Below are 24841 nucleotides of genomic sequence, written 5' to 3'. Positions count from 1 at the left end.
AGGAAGAACTATAAAAATGTAAATTACAAAGACAGACCTGATTTGGTCTTATTGCCTTGGCTGAGTTCTAACATTTAAACTTAGAATATATTGCTGCTGGAGGTAATTAATACTCAGTAATTTACATATTCACAAGACACTGTACTATTTTTCTCTCAGCCAGGGTGAGATGAATGAGAAGAGGTTCCTGAGACCACTTAACTAGGATTCTGGATTTGAAGTATTTGCCTTCATTTAAATGTGTATGATTCCTCATAGCATGTTATCTGAGCTCCGTTATATTGCTCTTATTTGTCAAGGCAGGAAAGAGGAAATAAGACAGATTATTTTATGTGATGCAACAGAAAATACTGTGGAAACCAAGTAAACAGATAATTTTTTAAAATGTAAAAACTGAAATGGAGATTCACAATCATAAAATCAGAACGTTATGCATTCACAGGGAGCCGTCTAATATGAACAAATATAAAATTGGTTCTGTAGTGGAAGATTTCACAAAGCAATCACATGAAGGCTGCAACTGTAAAATAATGTTTGAGCATAATTTCTTTCTCCTTTTGATATTGATGTCAGTGAGGATATCACCTGAAATTGTGAGTTGCTTTATGTTTAGATTTGACCACGTGACTAATTCTGTTGTACCAAATGGAGTAAAGCATCTCTCTGTTCCACCTGAAGAATGAAAATGTTCATAATTGTGCTAGTACTGTTCAATATATTGAGCTATTGAAGAATAAATATTGAATGCCCTTTTTTAAAAAATACAAAAACCTGTAAGTGTAAGTGAAATAATAGTGTAAAAAAGATGTCAAAATAAAATTGCAAGTGGATGACCACCCATCCACTCCCCACCAGTTCATACACCTTACCCAGGTGGTGGTCCATTTGCATAGTGAAAGAGTAGGCATGCACCTAAAGATGTGTGTGGTGTGGATACTCTATATGGAGGCCTGTACATATGATGGGCATCTATCTATCTATCTATCTATCTATCTATCTATCTATCTATCTATCTATCTATCTATCTATCTATCTATCTATCTATCTATCTATCTATCTATCTATCTGTCTGTCTATCTATCTATCTATCATCCATCTATCTATCTATCTATCATCCATCTATCTATCTATCTATCATCCATCTATCTATCTATCAATCATCCATCTATCCATCTATGCATCTATCCATCTATCTAATCACCTCCTCGCAAAACAGGGCAATGTACAGCAACATAAAAACAGTTAAAAACAGTTTTAAAATCCTTAAAATGACTGGCTGCTTAAGAGACATTTTAAATGACTGCATAGGCCTGTAGGCATACAAAAGTCTTCAAGAAGTGCCTGAAAGGCAAAAGTGAGGATGCCTGCTGAACCTCCACTTGCAGAGTGCACCACTGCATGGCACCGGCAACACTAAATGCTCAATTTCTGGTTGAGGCCAGTTGGGCCTCTGTAACATGGGGCACAGCATTCCTCTGGATGGTTTCAGTGTTCAGTCTGGGATTATACAGCCACAAGAGTGGCTGTATACTATAGCCAGCGTGAATATTTCACATTCCGCAATGTTAAATTGGAAATACCCCCATGCCATTCTGATGCTTCCCATAAGCTCATTTCAAAATAAAACCTTACAAAACTTATGGTCCTGAACTCAGAAATGCTTGCTTAACAACCCTCTCAATTTTCATGGCGATACACAAAACAGTCAGAGAGAATCGAGAGTTCAAAGTCTAAAAAGAGAGAAAAAAACCCCAGAGTCCTTTTGGACTTTTTTCTTTCAGAGTTCTCATAATCTGTTTAAATTCATTAAAAATCAGCCATGTAATCCTGTTACTGACGTTGCCCCATACTCTGACCTTCATCTTCTGCAGTTTAAAAGTTAAAAGAATGCCTGGCTGATTTTTAATTTATTTAAGAAATTTTGGCTGGAACTCAATGATAATGTCAGGCATGCTCAGTAAGAACCGTCAGTATTCTAAACGCCAGACTCCCAGCTGCTGGGCTTGCCTTACCGGTTGTTTTCCGGGCCCAATTCAAGGTGCTGGTTCTGACCTTTAAAACCCTATATGGTTTCAGCCCAGTCTATCTGAAGGAGCGCCTCCAACATCATCAGGGATGCCACTCAACAAGATCAGTCTCAAAAGGCCTTCTCTCTATCCCACCAGTTAAAACGGCTAGACTGGTGAGAACTAGGGACAGGGCTTTTTCAATTGTGGCCCCCACTTTGTGGAATTCCCTCCCAAATGATCTCCACCATGCCCCCTCTATGATGAGCTTCCGCTGGGCCTTGAAGACCTGGCTCTTCAGGCAGGCTTTTGGGGTGGGTTAGGTTTTATTATTATTGTTGAGATTTTTAATGTTTTAATGTATTTGTATGTTTTTATTTTGTACGTCGCCCAGAGTGGCTGGACAGCCAACCAGATGGGCAACTAATAAATTTAATAAAATAAATAAATAAATAAATAAATAATCAGTGGGCCACACCCACACCAGACTTTGATTTCACTTGAGACAGTCATGGCTTCCCCCAAAGAATCTTGGGAAGTATAATTTCTGAAGGGTGCTGAGAGGAGACTCCTATTCCCCTGACGGAGCTCCAGTGGCCAGACTGGTTTAACAGTCAGCCACTCTAATTGAAGGTCTATGAGGTGAACAGGGCGTCTCCTAGCAACTCTCAGCACCCTTCACTAACTACACTTCCCAGGATTCTTTGAGAGAAGCCATGACTGTCTAAAGAGAAATAAAGGCCTGGTGTGGATGTGGCCAGGGACAGCTTTGGTTTAAATTTGGGTGGGAGGCTATATGTACCTGCTGTAGAATAAAAACGTGAGGGAAATGATGAAAAGCAATGATACCGTTCACAATGTTTTCCTTTTGGAAGGGAAAGGGGCTTCACCTCTGTCCAGTGCCCACCAACCCAATCTCCTATCCTCCCTGTCCCTCCCTCCGGTCAGTGTTGGACTACAACCTGAGAGACCAGGGTTTAAACTCCACACATAGCCATGAAGCTCACTGGGAGACCTTGGGCTAGTCACTGCCTCTCAGCCTCAGAGGAAGGCAATGGTAAACCTCCACTGAATACCGTTTACCATGAAAACCCTATTCATACAGTCGCCATAAGTCAGAATCGACTTGAAGGCAGTCCATTTCCATTTTCAAACATGATTGCACATAAATAAATCCCATTGAACTCAAAAAGTATACAAATGATCAAACCCACCCTCCCTTGTCCTCCCTCCTATCCCCTCCCTCTTGCCCTTTACCTCCCCCTTCCTTTGCCCCTCCTTCCCCAGCAGGCTCTTCTTAATTTCTTATCTGACAAATATATGACTTCTATGCTTCTAAAGGTTAAGGGGGGAACCCCATAAGATGCACTCAGAGGACAGAATGGGATCATCCTCATTTGACTGAGCAGTAGTCAAAGTATGTCTTTATTTGTTAATTAATTACATTTATACCCTGCTCTTCTCCCTAAGAGATCTGCCAACATACTTGGGGAGAGGGGGACAAGGAATTTGGAGTGGGAGAGGGAAATGCCCTGAGGGCAAGCACCAGATGTCCATACTAAACCAGAAACATTTCCACAAAGAGAGGCCATTGTGCTAGTACCTCTCAGGCCTGAAGATGTTGTGTTGCCCTCCTCTGATTTCAAGGACTCCAGTTCAGAAGCGCTAGCATAACCACAGTGTTCCTCGCCTCTATAGCAGTAGGTGACTTAAAGCAGTGTGGGCCTCTTTGAATGGATACTCCACTCATGGAAGGTGGAGCTAGCTACTCAGTTAAGCTGCAGCTCCTATTTAAGGCTGGGTTGGAGGACACCTGCTGCTGAAACAGCATTTGAGGTCTGTTCTTATGCATTCTGAACAAATCAAAATCAAATCAAATCAAATTTTATTATGCAGTCACAGACCCAATATACAAATTGATTAGATAAACATTCTATAAAACATATAGGTTGTGAAATAAAATATAAATAACAATATAGCTTTAAAATGATTGCATGGAAGTAAATACCATTGAACTCTATAAGCATGCAAATGATCAAACCTGCCCTCATTTCCCCCTTCCTTTGCCCCCTCCAATCCGCTCCTTCCCCTTGCCCTCCCCCTCCCCCTCCTTCTCCCCCATGGTCAGTTTTTCCTATCCTAACCATGATTGCATTGGAGTAAATCACTTTGAACTTAATAAGCATGCACAGACCTGCTTTCCCCTCCTTCCCCTCCTCCTCTCCCTTCCTCCTCCCCTCTCCTTCCTCCTCCCCTGCCCACTCCAGCCCTCCCTCTCTCCCCCTGGTCAGTTTTACCTATCCTAAGCATGATTGCACGGGAGTAAATCGCACAGAATTCAATAAACGTACAATGATCAAACCTGTCCTCCTCCCCTCCCCGTCCTGTCTGCTCCCACCCCAGTCCTCCCCTCTGCTTTTCCTCCCCTCCCTCCTCCTCCTCCCCTCCCCATCCCTTGTGGTCAGTTTCACCTATCCTAAGCATGATTGCAGGGAAGTAAATCCCACTGAACTCAATAAGAATGCAAATGATCAATCCATTCTCAGCAAACTTGCACAGGATCCCATTATTTACCTCCCGGATTAAAAAGCACGGAAATTCACTAATAGGCAAAAAACCTTGCGGTTTAAGAACATACCTATAGCCAAGAGATATTTCTATCAAACTTTAAAAAGCGGAGAAATTGGGCAGCTATAGTGAATGCACCAGGGAAGCAGGAGACCTGACCTCCTCTCTGAGATATTGGACTGCCCTACAAATTTGTCAAAATGCAAACACAATTTGGGTTGGTCTTTCACAGTCCAAATTCTTCCAAGCTACACTGGAAGTGGATTGGACTGTGAAAGACCAACCCAAATGGTGTTTGCATTTTGACAAATTTGCAGGTCAATACAATATCTCAGAGAGGAGGTCAGGTCTCCTGCTTCCCTGGTGCATTCACTATAGCTGCCCAATTTCCCCGCTTTTTAAAGTGTGATAGAAATACCTGTGGGCTATAGGTACATTCTTAAACAGCAAGGCTTTTTGCCTATTAGTGAATCACTACATTTCATTGACACTTAGCAGTAGCAAACAGCCTCACATTGTGACACATGCCTGTCAACAGAAAACATGCAATGTTAAAAGTTGGCCAATAGCCAGTAAGTGTGAGTTCACTATGTATACCTACATGTTTACACCCATGAATTTCTGCTTCACCGTTTATGATATATACTGCTACTAATACTGATGTATATTCTGGATCCCAATCTGAAGTAGACGTAGCTCTTACTGACTGAAGAACTATTATTGAGTTTTTGCCTTGATTTTATTGTTGTTTGATTGATTGCATTTCTTATGAGGTTGCTACAAAATGTTGATGAAGCTCAGAAACAGTGCTAGTAATGCCTTATTTCCTCTGCTGTAGGTGTGATGCTACATGATTGTCACACAGATAAAAAATGCATGAGCCATGATATAACTCAAGGGACAACATAGTTCAGAAACAATAGATTGCTACTATCATTGGGTGAAGCAGAGATTCTAGTAGTGTCTCACATTACAGGTAGAGCTTATTCCATGGGGTTTAGGGGAGATGAATGACAAAAATGTCTGAAGAAAACTGTAACTTATTTCCTTTTGTAGTGGGCTTGCTTCACCGGCTGATGTCTATTGCTTCAGCAGATTGGTTTTATGTAGCTGACAGGTGGGCAGGTGTCGAAACAGATTTCATCTGGGCCTTTTTTGTTGTTTCATTTGTAGCTTATTTTAAAAGGCAGGGTTGTATTCATTTTGTTATTATCAAAAGTTGCCATTTGTGTGGTGGTGATGAGAATAGGAAGCTTGGGAGGAGATCAGAGCACTGGGAGAGAGCAAACTCTGTCTTGTTTTCTGTTTCTTTTCCTGCTCCTGTTTGAGGGTTTCTCTTTTCTGCCCTTTTCTCTGTATTACACCTTTGGTTGCCTTCCACAAAGGGCATATTCATATAAAATGCAGGGAGAACAAAAGAGCATGCATTCCCAAACATCCCTTAAACCTTTAAACCTTAAACCAGCTTTCCTCCACCTGGTGCCCTTCAGATGTTTTGGACTACAATTCCCAACGTTCCTGACCTGTGGCCATGCTGGCTGGGGCTAATGGAAGCTAGAGTCTAAAACATTTGGAGGGCACCAGGTTCAAGAAAGTGGGCTTAAAGGGTTCTTAACTTGCTGCTGCCCTCGCACATCCAGTGACATGATCACTGCCCGGAGGATTTCTAATTCAGGTAAGGCGGTAAGGTAAAGCTGAAAAGAGAGCACAAGCCTTACAGAGAAAATACTGAGGATGGGGAAGGTGAAGAGATAGCAGAAAGTGCAAACGAGTGAGGTCATGTCGATTCAGGAAGAAAACAGAACCTGAGAGGAAGTTTTCAGCTGTTTGGTGTGGATTTTCTGTTTTGTTCTATTTTGTTTGTATGCAGTCAGTGCTGAGAAGCAAAGTATTATGAAGAGAAGGGTTTACAAATGTGCATGAACATTCATGTCACACTGAATTATTTGGCTGGTCTATGACCGTAATAATAAAATTCATTCATTCATTCATTGAATTATAAAAATAGTGGTCTTACCTATGGAGACCTATACATCTCAAGATGTACATCTCATATCCTTAATGCACATTTGTCATGATCCTCCTCCTACTCCCCCACCTCCTTCCAGTGGTATTGTCGCCAACATGGCATCTGCGTGTGCCTTCAGTGGGGCCCACAAGTTACCCTCCGCCCACGGAAATTATGCTTTAAAGAAGCATTCTGTTGTAGCCAGTAGAATAGGTTGTGGTATGCTCTTGGTTATGGTGTGTGTGTGTGGTACCCACAATTTCTCCAGTCTGCTAATATGCCCATGGGCCCAAAAAGGCTGGTGATCACAGGCCTAGACAGTTATCTCAGTGTTACAACTATAATATTTTGGACCTATAATATTTGTGTTATCACTGTACAATTATCCTTTTTGAATAATACATTATTATTGCCTTCCTCCTCAGCTTCCCCACAGGTTTGTAGATAAAAGGTTAATCAATCAAACCATATCCAAATTCTCATTTCTAAATTGGGTACCAGGTTATTCTAGCCATGGAAAGAGTATTCATATCTATCTAGGGAGAGAATTCCATGTGAAGCAGAGCCAAATCTCTTTGAATTACTTTTCCTATTATAAAAGAGCTTTAATGCTTTTGATGTTTGGGGAATTTTGCCATGCCAGCTAGATAAACAGAATGAAATTAAAGCAGAAAAAATAGCTGAATATTTAAAGACTTGATGCTTGAGAGAACTATTGGGTTATACAATAGCTTTCCAAGGGAAATTAGCCAGACATCACCTATATCAGAAAATATGTTGCATTGGCTAAAAAAAATATTAATGTTCCTGTTAGGGGCATAAATCCATACAACATACCTTATAGACATTTGGCAAAGTGAAAAGAGTTCCGTAAAGCTCTCAAGGATTTAGTCATTCTGCTGAAACTGAGCATCAAGACCTTGAATAGTCACAAAGTGAAACAATTTTCACTCAAAATAGCTTTAAATTCACCTGTAGTGCAAAACAGAAAAATTTACGTTTTTAAGTGTTTGATTCAATTGAATCAATCTGGAGAAATAATAACATTACATGTTTTTTGGGTGTATCACCTGACATCAAATGTCTATATGTTCATCAATGTCTTACCTTAAATGCCCCAAATTTGGTGAACACAGACAGTTGCATGTGAATACTGACAATCTCAGACAAATGTTGTGAATGTTAGCATTCACTGAAGTATGTCTCCACTTATATGTCTCCATATATTCATGCAGGTGAATTCTATTTGGTTGCCTGCAATCATTTATTAGTGCATCTCTTGAGTTTTTGAACAGTCATAAAATTTGTCAGGGCTTGATCAAACGTTTGAAATATGAGCCCAACATCCACCAATTTTGAGATTCGCAGTGCGATTAACATACATGTGTACTAAGAAGTAAGACCCATTGAGCTCAATTGGACTTACTCCAAAAAATTGTAGTTTTTACACACACACACACACACACACACACACACACACACACACACACACAGAGCTCTTGATCATTTAGCCTCACTTTGTCTCATTGTGATGCTGCATTTTTGAAGACTGACCACTAGGGTGCTGCAGGTTTCCATTCAAGATGAGTTTCTGCAACATTTCCACACACAGTTCGTCAGCTAAGCCTGCAGTTTAGCAAACATGCATTGTAAATAAAGATTGTGGCTGTGTTTTTTAAATGCTTTATTGCATCTGCTCTGCCCTGCCTCTGAATTAGAGTGACTGGGGGACACTTGGCTGTTTTTATCGTCTTGTTAGAGTGCAAAACATACCTATGCAGGGAAAGGACACATACTTCACAGTGCCATCATGTTTTAATGAAAGTGAAATAAGCAATTAAACACATACACATGTGTGCACAGTGCACATGCAAACACCAGCTTTTCTGTTGTGTGCTCTCGCTATAACTGGTTGATATAGCTGTAAATAATTGATGTGTGTGTTTTATTAATTAGCTGGTGCTGAGTGAGGCATCTCTCTCTCTCTCTCTCTCTCTCTCTCTCTCTCTCTCTCTCTCTCTCTCTCTCTCTCTGGGGCAATATTTTCAGCCACCACATGTGCAGTGGTGGCTGGTGCCCATTGGGATTGGTTGGGTGGAAGGCACAGACCCCAACTGGAGGTGAAGCCAGACCCAATGATAGGTGGAGCAAACTAATTCAAGTTTTGGACCCATTTTCCTCCTTGCTGAGTCCTACAAGGGCAAAAGTGAGAATTATTATTAGTATTATTTATTAAGTTTCTATCCTGTCCATTCTCCCAAAGGAGCCCAGGGCTGCAAACACATTTACAAGAAAGCATATTAACAACAATGAGGAGGAGGAGGAGGAAGCAGACAGACAGCCCCCCCACTGGTTGTAAGCAAGAAGGCAGGCTGATGGAGTTGGAAGAATCAAAACTGAAGTTGGTGGGGACAGTACCCCAGTCGACCTAATGGACAAGCCTCCATTGATACAATGCTCGACTGGAAACAAAATGGAAGGAATTTAGATGCTACTAATATGGCAGCAGCATTAACTGGTGAACAAATAAAATACACTGAAGAATCATGTCAGGTGTAGGTCCTTCTGGAAAGAAAAACAGACTTGTGAAATCCTTAAAATGTCACCCTTTTCCTTTGTCATCTGACTTTCTAGGTAGATACTTGCAGATCTAGAAACTGACCTAATGTTTTGCACCTGGTGGATGACCAATTTATTACTTTTTTGAGTAATGAGTGGGTAACTTCATTACATTTTGCTGGTAATAGTAGTAACTTCATTACTTTTGAGGAGTAATTGTAATGTTTCCAGCATTACTTTTGTGCATTACTTGGGGGGGAGCAGGGGAAGTCTTCTGCGATTTGTGAATAAAAATAATGTGCTTCAAACTGGGCTTCTGTGCAGCATTGTTCTTCCTTCATGCTCTATGGGTGCTTAAGAGGCAACGAGGGAGGAGGTGGAGAGCGAGACAGCATGGAGAAAACAATTGTTTAAAAATTGACAGGAGTGGAAGGAGAAAAGAGCTGGAGGCAATATATATATATACAAAAATATGTGTGATGGGGTATCATCATTGCTAGGGGTGGGGTGAGGGGATGTGAGATTCTGTTATGCCATTCTGTTAATCTTATGGATAAAAAAATTATTCTACTACCCTGTGTATGTGTGTGCTTATTTTTAATGTTATTTTAGGTTACTTAGATCTGCAGCAGCCAAGGCCAATACCTGGTAGGCAATTTTTTTAAAGTAACTAAAATGTAATTGTAGCAATTACTTTTGAGTAAAAGTAAAGTAATCAGTTACTTTCAGAACAATTGTAATTGTAACGGTAATTACTACTTTTTTGGGGCCATGTAACTGTAATTTATTATTTTTTAAAAGTAATCTTCCAAGCTCTGTGGATGACATATTGTTGTGAGGATATTTACAATAAGCACTAGGTACATATTAAGTGTCACACTGTGCTGTTTGGTTGAAAGATAGCCCATGAACTGATTCCTCTGTTTCTGGATAATCCCTGGATAAATTTAATGATTTCATGTTGGAAAGCCTTGCCCATTGGAAAATTTCTAAAAGTAACACTGAGGGCACAGGGTATTATGTTAGAAGTAGCTAAGAGTAACAAACGTATGCGGCATGATGACAAGTGCAGAACTAGCCAAAGGGATGATCTCTTCAAGAAAGTGGCATTTCATCACACAGATGTAATAAGGTTGAAAAACCTTTTACTTATTCCTTGTGAAGTTTGTGAATTTGTGAAAAAGCATTCTCAGTTGTACAGTGGGTAACCATTCACCAGTTTCAAGGCAGACTCAGTCCAAACCATTTCTAATTACAGTGGCTGTAGTCACTATAAGAAAAGCCTAGATGGCAGCACCAATGCAAATGGAAAAAGAGAAAAAATCGGTACAGAAAAAACCCTTAAATCATCAGCCTAGCTCTGCTATAACTAGCTATTGCTCATCACATCTTTGACATACAGTGTGCAGTGTAGTGGTTAGAGTGTAGGTCTAAGATTGGGGAGACCCATGTTCAAATCCCCATTCAACCACAAAGGTTGTCATATGAGTTTGGACTAGTCACTTGTCTGTCATGCTAATCTACCTCACAAGGTTGTTGTGAAGATCAAATGAATGGGGAGATGAACTGTGTATGCTTCTTTGAGCTCCTGTTCTGATCATTCAGCTGAACATGCTTACAATTTATTCATTAAATTTACATCCTGCCCTTCCTCCTAGAAGGAGCCAGGCTGGCAAACAAAACACCAAAAACACTCTAAAACATCTTAAAAACAGACTTTAAAATATATTAAAACAAACACCTTTAAAATATCTTTTAAAAAACCTTTAAAAACATCTTAAAAAGCAATTCCAACACAGACTGGGATAAGGTCTCTAATTAAAAGCCTTGTTGAAAAAGGAAGGTCTTCAGTCGGTTTAAAAAAGATAACAGAGATGGCGCCTGCCTAATATTTAAAGGGAGGGAATTCCAAAGAGGTGCCACTACAATAAAGGTCTACTTCTTATGTTATGCAGAAGAGACCTCCTGATCAGATGGTATCTGCAGGAGGGCCTTACCTGCAGAGCGTAGTGATTGACTGGGTATATAAGGGGTAAGATGTTCTTTCAGGTATCCTGGTCCCAAGCTGCATAGCAGGAAGGATGGAGCTGGTGAGCCATCGCACCACACTTTCTCCATGGATAGAGGTTACCTCCAGACTGTCAGTATTTTTTGGGAGAGAACAAATTACACACCAGAAATTTAGGTTTGTTAAAGTGGTTAATTGTGCTCTGGTGCAATAAATCCACTTTAAAAAACAAACAAAGCAGACTTTTTGCTGTTAGGAAAGTGACAGGGAAATGCACTATAAAGTGACAGACAAACAACTGATGAATAGAAAGATGCCTAACCACTACATAAGCAAAGGATGAATGCAGGATATATGTTCACAAACAAACCAGAATGAGTGCTCAATAAAGACTAGACACCATCTAATCTCTGTGTAAGCTTTGGACAAACAAATCAGGATGAATGCCCATATTTTAAGAAGAGTGCCTAAAAAGGGCTTTAGTCTATTGCAGAGGTAGCCAACTGGGTGCTCTCCAGATGTTGTTGGACTTGTAATGACCATCAGCTCCAGCCAGCTGGCAGAGATTATGGGAGCTGGAGCCCAACAACATCTGGAGAGCACCACATTGGCTACCCATGGTCTAGTGCAGGTGTGGGGGATCTTTGGCCCTCCAGATGTTGCCAAACTACAACTCCCATCAGCCACAGCCAATGACCAGAAATGATGGGAATAGTCCAGCAACATCTGGAGGGTCAAAGGTTCCCCACTCATACCTGGTCTAGTGTATGTTCCCTGTTATCTGAAAAACAGTCAAATCACTTAATTTAGACAAACCATTCTGAGATAATCATTCTGAGTTATATCCTTCCCAGTTCTAAGCAACTCCAGGAATATCCTTACCACATTTAGTTTCTTTTGGAGGAGAAGGCAGCATGGCTCACCTGCCTTCCCAACACCAAGCATCATTGCCAGTTACTGATAGGAAGAGGGGTCAGGTACGGGCACGGCGGCAGGAGTGTCAGGTTGGTTCCACCGCTGATCCTGCATGCACTAAGTTTCTCCATACATCACCCCTCTTCCTATCCCTTCTAAGAATTGGCAGCAATGCTGCCCTGCCTATGCCGCCCCGCCATTTGCTACTGAAAGAGAGAGGGAGTGTGTGCGTGCTGGAAACTTAGGGTCAAATTACATGTTACAATAAGCACACACTTTAAAAGCACTCTTTTTCTTTTAGATATATAAAAACGAAGCTATGAGGATAAGCAGAATGGTATGAGGAACAGGGGGCTTAACCCTTTCCTCCTGCACTGCTTTCCCATCAAAGAACTATCAGACAACGGTGACGTGCTACAAACAGCCTGTTGGTGGAAGGAATATAACAGCTTGGAGGTTATTTTTGGCTTGAAAAACAGCAGAAATGGGTTAAACTGCAGAGAAGAAATGGGTTAAACCACATGGTCCCAGTCCAGATCAGAATCCCCCAACCCAGCTGTTTTTTGTAAAAGCAGGTGTTGCGATGTATAGTTTGACTCTTATACTATCATTGTAATTGAAAAACACATGGGATGTGGTTGTGGATCTGTGTGGAGTATTATTAAATAATTAATTCAATGTATATCCCACCCTTCCTCTGAGAAGGTGCCCATGGGTTCTGACACCACCCTCCGTCATGAATTTGGCAAGCATGAGAAGCAACTCTTTGTGCGTGTTTTGTTTTAGGGATTTTTTAAAAAGATGCTTTGTTTTAATATGTTTTCAAAGATATTTTGTTTTAATATATTTTAAAGTCTGTTTTTTCAATGTTTTGGGGCATTTTTGGTGTTTTTGTTTGCTACCCTAAGCTCATACTGAGAGGAGGGGCAGGATATAATAATACTAATAATACGAAGAAGAAGAAGAAGAAGAAGAAGAAGAATCTGCATGTAAAGGGAGATCCTGGGTTATTCCGGTCAGGCACATGCACAGGATTGCTCCACACACTTGCCAAACATGAGACCTCTCTGTGTTTGTGGCCTGCTGACATGTCAGCAACAGGGGGCAGGTATAGCACATGTAACCCTGGGATAGCCTCACACATGTTTACATCCCCTTTATTGTACCTCCATGTTCAGAGGCTCTTTGCAAATAAATACCAGTTGCTAGGGAACAAGAATGGGAAGGAGAATTGCCTTCAAGCCTGGCTTGTGGGTTTCCAGAGTGATTTGGAACTAGACTGGACTAGACTAGATGGACCATTGGTCTAGTCCAGGGCAGCTCTTACATTATGCAGAATTGATTTTTTCTCCTCCTCAGCCCTCATGTTTCCCCTGAATTTGGAATGTCCGCTTCAGGATTCTGCTGGGCAAAAAAAGAGAGAAATCCCAGGATTCTGAAGGTACTGACTTCAGGCAACAGAAAACTGATAAAGATGGTTACAACTCCCATTTGGCCACGGTCACTGAAACAGGAGATGTGGGAAGGAAAATGTTAGCCCAACAAAAATGCCCTTGATGGGGAAAGGAGAAAAACTGTATCGTTGATGAGAACCAGAGCCAAGTTGCCTTTCTCCTTAGCCCATAATTTTCTTTCTGTTTCACACTTCTGAGTGCTAAATTGGTAGTCTCAAATTCTACTGTATAAAGTTAATGAAGGATGTGTCTTTAACTTGCTTGACATTTGGCCTCTCACTTGATGCCTGTTACTTGCCAAGAAGATTTCTGATTCCTTTAATCAACAATTCAGACTTTTTATTCTTTTTTTTTAACATTGGCCCTGGTTTGTTTTTTCTTACAAGCTGATTTCTGGATGCTAAAAAGAAGGGAAGAGTTTACTTTGGAAAGCAATGCATTTTATAACTAATATAATGCTGTTTATTAAAATAATTACCTGCTCATAATTCTGGAATTGGTATGTATGTAACACCCAAAGTCTAAATATGACTGTTGTTCTTTCCAGTCCACATCTTCCCATACTCACGGAGGTGGAGCCAAAATGGCCCCACCCAGTGGGGGCTGGTCTATTCATGAGAATGAGGTTCTGCCCTCAGTCTGCCCTCTGCCAGTCTCAGCTGCCTTTGAGGATTGGGTGCTCAGGAGGCATGAAATGCTGACATTCTCTTGGGCAGTAGCAGCCAGCCAGGTGGAGCAGGAGGGGGCAGAATTCCTTACCTGGTTCCTAATGCTGAGGTTGCTGACAGTAACTGAGAGTGAGAGGGGAGCAGCGAGGGAGCAAGGAGGTTGGTGTGGACACAGCGACAGAGCCAGTCCAACATTCCTGATGCTGTACTCATTCCATCCTGACCTCCCCACTGCCTCTCCCCTCTCCCTCTTGATTACTGGCAGCACCCTTTGCATTGGGAAGCTGTCTAAGCAACGCCACCCCACCTCATTCTGCTGGCCATTACTGCTGTTGTGGGTGGGGGTGGAATGGACAATCGGGGGAAATGGAATGAAGCATGAGCAGAAACACTCCACACTGCAACATTTTGTTGCAGCCCCCCATTTATGATTACTGATTTCACTTCCCTTTAGGCATGTAATGCCACAACCAAGAGGTTTAGATGACCTATAACAATGTTTTCAGTCTAGGTTCTCATAAGTGTCACACGTTGATTCTTTCTAAATTGTCAATAACAAATATAAACTATTTTAAAATACATATAATAAAAAAGTAAATGAAATCAAAAAGATAAAACATTTACATAGAATATCCCGGCTTAAACATATTGGATTATGGGGGGGGGGATGGTAACAATGTTTATGAATAATTCCTGTAGTATTTTCTAACCAAGTGAGTACCTACCAGTCCTACATCTCATTTATCCTCCCTGCATCCCAGTGAGATAGGTGAGGCTGACAGATGACTTGCCCAAGGCCACCCAGTGAGCTTTCTGGCTGAACTTTATCCAACGCTTTATTCACTAAAGACCACACCAGCCCACAGGGGGTTCTAAAGATAACATTCACCCACACAGAATGGCTAGCACAAGATATACATGCATTCCATTTAGTCCAGTTTGGAGAACTTTTTCAGAGCAGAATTAAGGTAAAAAGTGGGATTGCACTGCATGTTCTCTCATGGACATTTTCGGGATGAATTTCGTACTTTTGAGGTGATGGAAATGGTTTCTTAAACAACCCTAGCTTTTTTTCTTTTTTGCCAGAGCTGTTCACAGCCATTGTTTTCTTTGGTTGTTTCTGCTTCAGCATCATTTTTTTCTCACTGATCTCTCTCTCTTCATGTGATCCCACCCAGCCAATCTGGGACCACTTTAGGGTAGCACCTAAATGACTGAACTCCCATCTTAGCTTGTCTTACTGTCTTTGTTGTTATCTTTTAGGCACCAGGCAAAGTCAATCTTGTACTCCGGTGCTTTTAAAGGAATTTAAGAACCTTTGAATTGACTTTTGTTCCCTGCTGCCTTTCTTTTTATATGAGTTCTTTTTAATCTGCTCACTTTTTTATTGTGTCCTGTTCCATTCTAGTGGCTTATATGTAAGTCACACTGATACTGTTCTGGTGAAAGGTGGGATACAAATTGAAAAAATAATAAATAATTCATAATGTAATAATATTACCGGGGGCAAATGTTGCTGGGTGAGAACAAAGCTTCCTAGAATGGCCACGTGATCTAACCAGGCCCAGTTGTCTAACCAATCTGTGTGTATTATCTTTTTAAGTAGGCAATGTGCTTGAAAATTGAAGGAGATTTCCTCAATAGGGAAAGATCTCCTTCAACCGAATGTTAGAACAGCTGGAATGTGTGCTTGAACAATATTGAATGAATGTACAATAATGCCTCTGTCGTCTTGCCAGACAGAGAAGGGTGTCTGACTGTGCTCAGAAACCAGCCTTCTGTAACAAAGGTAAAATATACATTCATTACTCCACCTACTTTTGCCTCTGGCCCCGCCTACCACTGGCATGTGGCCCTCAGAAGGTTGCCCAGAAGGGAATGCAGCCCACAGGATAAAAAAGGTTCCCTATCCTTGTGTTACAGAATAGAAAACCCTTCTCCTGGCTCAAAGTATTGTCCATACTTTCACAAGGCACCGTACAGAAAGAAGATGCCAAGTGAATGTAGTGGCTGACTCTCTCCAAAGCTGACCTGGGCATCTGAGTCTAAAGATTTTCCTTCCAGCCCTCTCCTCACACTGCACTTCATGCAAGGAAAGAACTGCAACTACTGCACTCGCTCACCTTTATGGGAGCACAGCACTCTGCCAACACAATTTAAGAGGCAAACAAATTAACAGGGGCTAAGTGTGGGTCCATAGTTGTGGGTCAAAAATGAACTTTTGAAAGCAGCACCCCACTGAAATATGTTTAAGAAGTTTGATCTTTTTCTGAACTGATCTGATCCACACCTCCTGGAGAATTGGAACTTACTCATTTACCGGCTTTTGCACTTCCCAAACATTCTAATGCAGTTCTTGGCTCAAAAACCATATCAAAATGCATTTGAAAATGTGCATTTTGAGGGGAAATGAATGTAGATGCATTTTTCTGTGAGGTTCAGTTTTCAATGTGAAGAAATAGGTTTTCTAGTGGCAGAGAGTTCCTTTGAAACACCCTGCCTTAATGGACTTCTCCCCACCCACCCACCAGACCTGTGGTAACTGTGATATGTTGCCACTTCTGTGCATTTTATCTTTTTCACTACATAATTTCAGTCAATCTGAAGTGTACATGATGGGATCACAGCACCTCTAGCCAATCAGATATGGAAACCCTCCATTGTCCTCCTCTGACCTCACGGTGAATGATGGTACAGGTGGGAATGAACATGGTCCCATTGTCCAGACAACTGCCTCAATCTTGCTATGCTGCACTGACAGTTTCATTGTCCTGCAGTGTCTAGGAACAACTTTCACCCAAATCCTATAGTTGTATGTAAGTTATACATGAAAAGTTGGGACAGGATGCGGATACCCATCTGAATGCACATCTGATGGATGGATGAAATCTACATTGGATGAGCATTATTTTCAATGGGATGTGAATTCAGATGTGCATCTGAATTTGCATCCCCATCTAGGTTTTGTCCTGGTGTGTCAACTACTCACAACTAAATTAAGTAAGTGAGAATTATCCCCCATTAAAATTGGTTCAATGGGATGCACTTTTGAATCTATATACAAATGCACAGACCAATCCACATTCTGCACCAACTTATGCATGACTAGATCAGAGGATGGAGCATAAATTGCTTTGGCATTGGGGATCCATTTCCTCTTCTCTCCATGCTTTTATGAGCAATTTCATGTACATTCATAACGAAAAGAGGGGAAATGTAAATGCCCCCCATTTCATCTTAGTACTAGCTATAAGTTTGGTCATTGGTTAACCTAGTCACAAGACTCTTGAAGCAGTAGGATCTTAGTTTGCCATTGACTGAGTGCCTGTTAATAACCCTTGCAAAAATGATACATGATAGCAGGGGATGCTTCCATGGAGATTAGAGATAAATAACTAGTCCTTGCCACTGGATTGAACTGAACATCTCAGTACAGGCACCAGGGCAGCTTGAGGTGAGGGAGGTATTCCTGAGCAAGTTTTCTGAGCTTCATGCTATCAGAATGTTCCCTCCCCCTTACTGCCTCCTAACATGCTTATTCTAAATAAATAAATAGCAAGCTATTTAATTCCGGTGCTAATCACTAACAGAAATGTCATATCAGTTTCAATGTGGTTTCCATTTTGGGATTCTGACCATATGACAATGATTCAAGGTTTATGCTGCAGCCAGTCCTCATGAGGTTCAAATTTTCTCATATTTCCCTGTATCAGGGAGAGGCCATGTTGCTCTTTGCCTTGATGTTTCATAGAGCTTCTACTGGGAGGAAGGGTAGGATATAAATTAAATAAATAAATAGAGCATCCATCCATCAGGGGATGATGGCTATAGCCACAAGCTTAAGCTCATGAATTTGGTGATAATTTTAACACTTAAGTCATTATGACTCACTGTCGCATCCTGTACATGTTTAATAAGAAGCCAGTCCCCCTGAATTCTAAAGGGGTTTAAGCATGCTATAAGAAAGCATGCATAACACACAGCAGATTTCAGCTGAACATTAGAAAAAAATCCTAACTGTTAGAGTAGTACGACAATGTAACTAATTACCTAGGGAGGTGGTGGGCTCTCCACACTTCAGGAGTGTGTGTGCACACATGTGGAATGTTGACATAGGTCAGCACTTGTCTGGTTGCCATCACATCTAGTTTCAGTCTTAATTATGGCCACTGTTAAGCTCCCCACCCTTTACAAACATATACACCTATATATGGATGGGTCATGTGTGCTCCTTTCCTCTGGTCAGATTCCATGCTGCTATATAATGCATGTTTGAATTGGATGAAAAAATCTATATGGCAGGCTCACCCTGGGATTGCGATATTCACACACTGAAAGCATAAGATTATATACTACAGGAAAGTGGCTGACATGTTGCTGTGGGTGTCTGCCTGTAAAGGGAGGTTCGCTGGCCTGATCCAAATTATAGTTTCATTGTATTGCTCTCATAGCAATGAACTTAACTACAATCTTTATTATACAGCCACAAGAGTGGCTGTATACTATAGCCAGAGTGGGTTTTTCACATTCCACAATGTTAAACTGAAAACACCCCCCATGCCATTCTGATGCTTCCCATAAGCTCATTTCAAAACAAAACCTTACAAAACGTATAGTTCTGGACTCAGAAACGCTTTCTTAACAACCGTCTCAATTTTCATGGCGATACACAAAACAGTCACAGAGAATAGACAGTTCAAAGTGTAAAAAGAGAGGGGGAAAACCCCAGAGCCCTTTTGGACTTTTTTCTGAGAGTTCTCATAATCTGTTGAAATTCATTAAAAATCAGCCATATTCACAGAGTACCTGTAATCCTAATACTGACCTTGCCCCATACTCTGACCTTCATCTTCTGCAGTTTAAAAGTTAAAAGAATGCCTGGCTGATTTTTAATTAATTTAAGAAATTTTGGCTGGAAGCCAATGATAATGCGGGGCATGCTTAGTAAGAACCAACTGTCAGAATTCTAAAAGCCAGACTCACAGTTGCTGGGCTTGCCTAATCAGGGGGCCACACCCACAGCAGACTTTGATTTCACTTGAGACAGTCATGGCTTCCCTCAGAGAATCCTGGGAAGTGTAGTTTGTGAAGGGTGCTGAGAGGAGACTCCTGTTCCACTGAGAGAACTCCAGCAGCGAGACTGGTTTAACAGTCAGCCACTCTGATTGAAGGTCTGTGAGGGGAACAGGACGTCTCCTAGCAACTCTCAGCACCCTTCACTAACTACACTTCTCAGGATTCTTTGAGAGAAGTCGTGACTGTCCAAAGTGAAATAAAGGCCTGGTGTGGATGTGGCCAGGGAAAGCTCTGGATTAAATTTGGGTGGGAGGCTACATGTGCCTGCTGTAGAATAAAAAGGTGGGGGAAACGATGAAAAGCAACGATACTGTTCACAATGTTTTCCTTTTGGAAAGGAAAGGGGCTTCTCTTTGCCCAGTACCCACCCACCCACACTCCTCCCCCTCCCCTCCCTGCCCCTTCCCTGAGTCAGTGTTGGACTATGACCTTGGAAACCAGGGTTCGAATCCCCACACAGCTATGAAGCTCACTGGGTGACCTTGGGCCAGTCACTGCCTCTCAGTGTGAAGCCACCTCTGAATACCATTTACCATGAAAACCCTATTCAAAGGGTCGCCATATGTAGGGATCGACTTGAAGGCAGTCCATTTCCATTTTCAAACATGATTGCATAGAAATAAATCCCATTGAACTCAAAAAGTATACAAATGATCAAACCCTCCCTCCCTTCTCCTCACTCCTATCCCCTCCCTCTTCCTTTGCCCCTCCCTCCCCCTCCCCCTCCCCCTCCCCTTCCAATCCCCTCCTTCCCCTTCCCCCTCCCCTTCCCCCTCCCCTTCCTCCTCCCCATGGTCAGTTTTACCTATCTTAAGCATGATTGCACGGAAGTAAATACCACTGAACTCTATAAGCATGCAAATGATCAAACCTGCCCTCCCCTCCCCCTTCCTTTGTCCCCCTCCAATATGCTCCTTCCCCTTCCCACTCCCACTCCTCCTCTCCCATGGTCAGTTTTTCCTATCCTAACCAAGATTGCATAGGAGTAAATCCCATTGAACTCAATAAGCATGCAAATGATCAGACCTGCTTTCCCCCTCCTTCCCCTCTCCTCTGACTTCCTCCTCCCCTGCCCACTCCAGCCGTCCCTCCCTTCCTCCCTCCCCCCCCGGTCAGTTTTACCTATCCTAAGCATGATTGCACAGGAGTAAATCGCACTGAATTCAATAAACATGCAAATGATCAAACCTGTCCTCCATCCCTCCCCCTCCTGCCTGCTCCCCTCCCAGTCCTCCCCTCTGCCTTTCCAACCCTCCCTCCTCCTCCTCCCCTCCCCATCCTCTGTGCTCAGTTTCACCTATCCTAAGCATGATTGCAGGGGAGTTAATCCCATTGAACTCAATAAGCATGCAAATGATCAATCTATTCTCAGCAAACTTGCACAGGATCCCATTTCTTACCTCCTGGATTAAAAAGCAGAGAAATTCACTAATAGGCAAAAAACCTTGTGGTTTAAGAACGTACCTATAGCCCACAGATATTTCTATCAAACTTTAAAAAGCAGGGAAATTGGGCAGCTATCTCTGAGATATTGTACTGCCCTACAAATTGGACAAAATGCAAACACAATTTTGGTTGGTCTTTCATAGTCCAATCCACTTGCTGTGTAGCTTGCAAGAATTTGGTAACATTGCCTCTGAGCATATGGTGAGTGGTGGCAACACCTGCAATCAGCCCAAATAATAGAAAGAAGACATGTGCTGTGCTGATCTTGTTTTAGCAGGGAGGAAGCAACATTATTAAGACAGTTGATATAGTTCAGATGGTCACTTTGAATATGTCTGATTTCCTTTGCAATTTTAGTGAAGTTTCCTATAGGAATTTTTTTTCTATTTCTATGAATATGTGAAGAGCAGCAAAACTTTTGCAAAATTTACACTAAAGAAACTCCAAACATAATTGTGGAATAATGGCACTGACTTTTGCATAATAGTCTCCAGTGGACCTCAGGAGTGTCTCAATTTGCACAAGATAAAACAGTGGGAGGTGTAATATATTCTAGCAAAATGCTAGGTGTGCTCTATGTTTTTAATTGACCTCGCCCACCTTGCCTTAAATGAAGTGGTTTAAACGTAGCAGGCTGAAAACATGCAGCCTCTTTTTTCCAACAGCTAGAGTCATTGATGAAGGAGCAACATATTGGAATCAGTCTGATTTTACATCAAACTGCAGTTTCAGATTCCACTGTTAGTGCACCCAAAATAGAAACAGAACATAACCTCCAATTTGAAACACAAAAAATGCTGTCTTCACCATCATATGACACTGACCAATAAAAAGGCCTTGAAATTAATAAAAATAAATTTGACACAGATTTCTAGGATGAATAATGAGGAAATAAACTTTTCTAGTTTAGATTCTCTGTAGAAACATTAGTAAGACAGGAAAGAAGCAAAGTAAAAAGAACACCAACAAACATACAAAAATATAATACTCCATCTTTGGAGATGGCAGGTGTTGCCACCACTCACTATATGCTCAGAGGCACATGTTACCAAATTCTTCCAAGCTACACAGCAAGTGGATTGGACTGTGAAAGACCAACCCAAATGGTGTTTGCATTTTGACCAATTTGTAGGGCAGTCCAATATCTCAGAGAGGAGTTCAGGTCTGCTCCCCTGGTGCATTCACTATAGCTGCCCAATTTCCCTGCTTTTTAAAGTTTGATAGAAATATCTGTGGGCTATAGGTACGTTATTAAACTGCAAGGTTTTTTGCCTATTAGTGAATTTACAGCATATGTTTACATGTTTTGTCATATATCTCTTAGATCTGGACTTTCCTTTTCTCCCAGGCATTTTAGCATGTGTTTTTAAATTGTTTTTATTTATTTTTTAAATTGTGTTTTTAAATTGTTTTTTGTGTTTTAAAATTTGTATATTTGTTTTTAATGTTTTTAGCTGCTGTAAACCGCCCAGAGAGCTTCGGCTATGGAGCGGTATATAAATGTAATAAATAAATAAATGAAAAGCAAATGTAAGTAAAACAAACTATTATTATTATTTCCCTGAGGACTACGTGGGGTTTGTCCTTCAAGGAAAGCAAATCTGGTGATGAAGCCATTTGTTCTACACTATAATGTGTTTTATAAGCTTTGCTGAAGTAGTGAATAGAAATGAGAGGTTTCAGTTACCCCCTGTAGAGTCAATTGAAATATCATCATCAGTCTGATAACAATTGATGGTTCTGTGGTCACCTTTCCAGGATTTGCAGATGATACTGATCGGTTTCTTCTCTGCTCAAAAACTTAACATTCAGGTTTTGTTAAATTTTCTGTCATCCCAGCTTTGCTGTAGTAGAGAGAATATGATACATACAGTATCAGACAAATGACCTGAGAGTTATAAAACATCCTGGGTGAAAGGGATACTCTCTCTCTGTCTCTCTCTCTCTCTCTCTCTCTGTGTGTGTGTTAAGTAATTTTTCATGTTCCAGGTATAAGCTTTACCTATAAACTTACATATAGGAACGATGAACCAAAGTTGCAAAGAATCCTGGGATCTGACCTATGCTGCTCCTAAAACGGGACAAACGGCTTGGTGCCTTAATGTCTGCTGAGCTGCTAAGAAATGTTAATCAGTTAACTGTCCTTGAGTGTTTTCCACTCTTGCTACTTCCCCCTCCTTCCTCTTGCACCCCTCCTGTCTTTCAATAATAAAAAAACTATCCCGTGTGCACATTTTTACTTCTTATGACTGAAAGAAAACTTTTGCAACTAGTTCTTTGCAGTATTATTGGAAGGATATTGTTAATCAAGGAAGATGGCCCTCAAATGTTTAGCCCAAATACTTCTTGTATGTTGCTGTTTCTTTATGACCCCAAAAGTGTCACTTTTGCATACATTCCACTAGTTATCTCAAGGACTAGACCATCGAAGTGTTTTGAGTTTCAAAGGAGGACATCCTGACCCTTTGATATGTAACATGCAATTGTAATCTTTCTTTTTGTTTTCGTGCTTCTGCTTTATTGCTGTGTAATGTATAGAAAAAGTATACATTCAAGCCCCTGAGAATAAACTGGTGCTCTCATTCTTGCCAGGCTGCTGTGCCTGTGTGAGTCTGAAAGCCCTTTTTGATCAAGAAGTTTCTCTGTGTCTTTGTTTGATATCTGGGATCTGCTAAAATACTGATTGGGAATTCTCAGCTCGCACACCTGATCTTGGTGTACTGAGGTGAGCAGTTGGCAATCTTTTGCCGGTTTTAAATTATTCTCATCAATCGTGAGAGAGAGAGAGAGAGAGAGAGAGAGAGAGAGATTTTACCATTTATTTAAAATATTTGCATCCTGCATCCTGCCTCTCCAAGATTTGAGGGAGCATCCAGTAAATAAACAGTGAAATGGTGCTAGTAACATTAACCCATAATTTAAAACAGCAATCCTGTGTAAACAATCATCACTAAAAACTTCACTTTTTCGCAGCAAACCTACAGAAAAGGTAAGCTGTGCACCTGAAACGTTACAAGAGCAGTATAGTGTTGCAGATCTGTCCATAAAAGGTAAAGGTCTTTTTCCCTGCTAGTGACATCCTCCCATATGCCTTAAAATGACAAAGTGGGATTAAATAACCCTGCAGAATGTAAACAGTGGCAGTCTCTGAGGGAAAGACTGGTTAGGTCATGTGGTATATGGCAGTAGGCAGCCTTCACATCCTCAAGTCATTAAACATGGACAACCCTTTTTAGTTTTAAATATAGCTTATCTATTCATTGACTTAAATATTTTATACTACTTATTCCAATTGTTCAAAGTGGCATACAGCGCAAATTACCCCCATGCAAAATAAACAAGCATTTAAAACTATTACATTATTATGTATGTCTGATATAACTTCACATAAAGGCAGAAAAGGTTTATTACTCTTGTGAAAAGGCAGTAGAGAGGAAGCCTTTTTTTTCTTTACTTATTCTGGCAATAGGTTCCCCAGTTTTGGAACTACTGACAAAAAAGGCTCAACCCTTAACCGCCACAGTTGGAACGTATTGAACCAACAATAAAGACAGTAGGGCCAACTGACTTGCTCCAACTGGCAAATATGGAAAAGATGGGGACCTGAAAGGATGGAAGTCCCAGGCCTTGCAAGGCTTTACAAGTTAAGATCAGCACCTTGCATTGGGCCTAGAAGCCAGGGCCAGCCCACAACATTTTGCTGCCTGAGGTGGATTAGCTAATTATGCCTGCCCCACAAGTCAAGGTGTACAGTACCCAAGGCTAGGTCAGTTGTTTTGGCACTTGAGACAACAAATTCCACAAGTGCCTCTCTCTGAGAGCAAATATACAAAAACACATTAAACAATGTTAACAATTTGCTGCCCTTTCATGACACCCAAAATCAGCTGTCCGAGGCAGCCACCCCAGTCTGCCTAAGCACATAGGTAACCAATGGCAGTGATGTTGCATAGACTGACTGCTGCCCAGTACTCCAAGCATTCTATTTCGTGAGGCCCTACCTGAAGTCTGAAGTGATGCAGCCCACACAGAGGTTTACCACTTCATTGGGAACTAGCCCTTAGGATTTTGATGGTTTTTGGTGTCTCTTCTATGTGGCGATAACTTTGTAAACTACAATGATTTTGTCGTCT

The sequence above is a fragment of the Rhineura floridana genome, chromosome 4, assembly GCF_030035675.1.
Source record: "Rhineura floridana isolate rRhiFlo1 chromosome 4, rRhiFlo1.hap2, whole genome shotgun sequence".
NCBI classification, from domain to species: Eukaryota; Metazoa; Chordata; class Lepidosauria; order Squamata; family Rhineuridae; genus Rhineura; species Rhineura floridana.
This window is presented reverse-complemented; position numbering follows the sequence as displayed.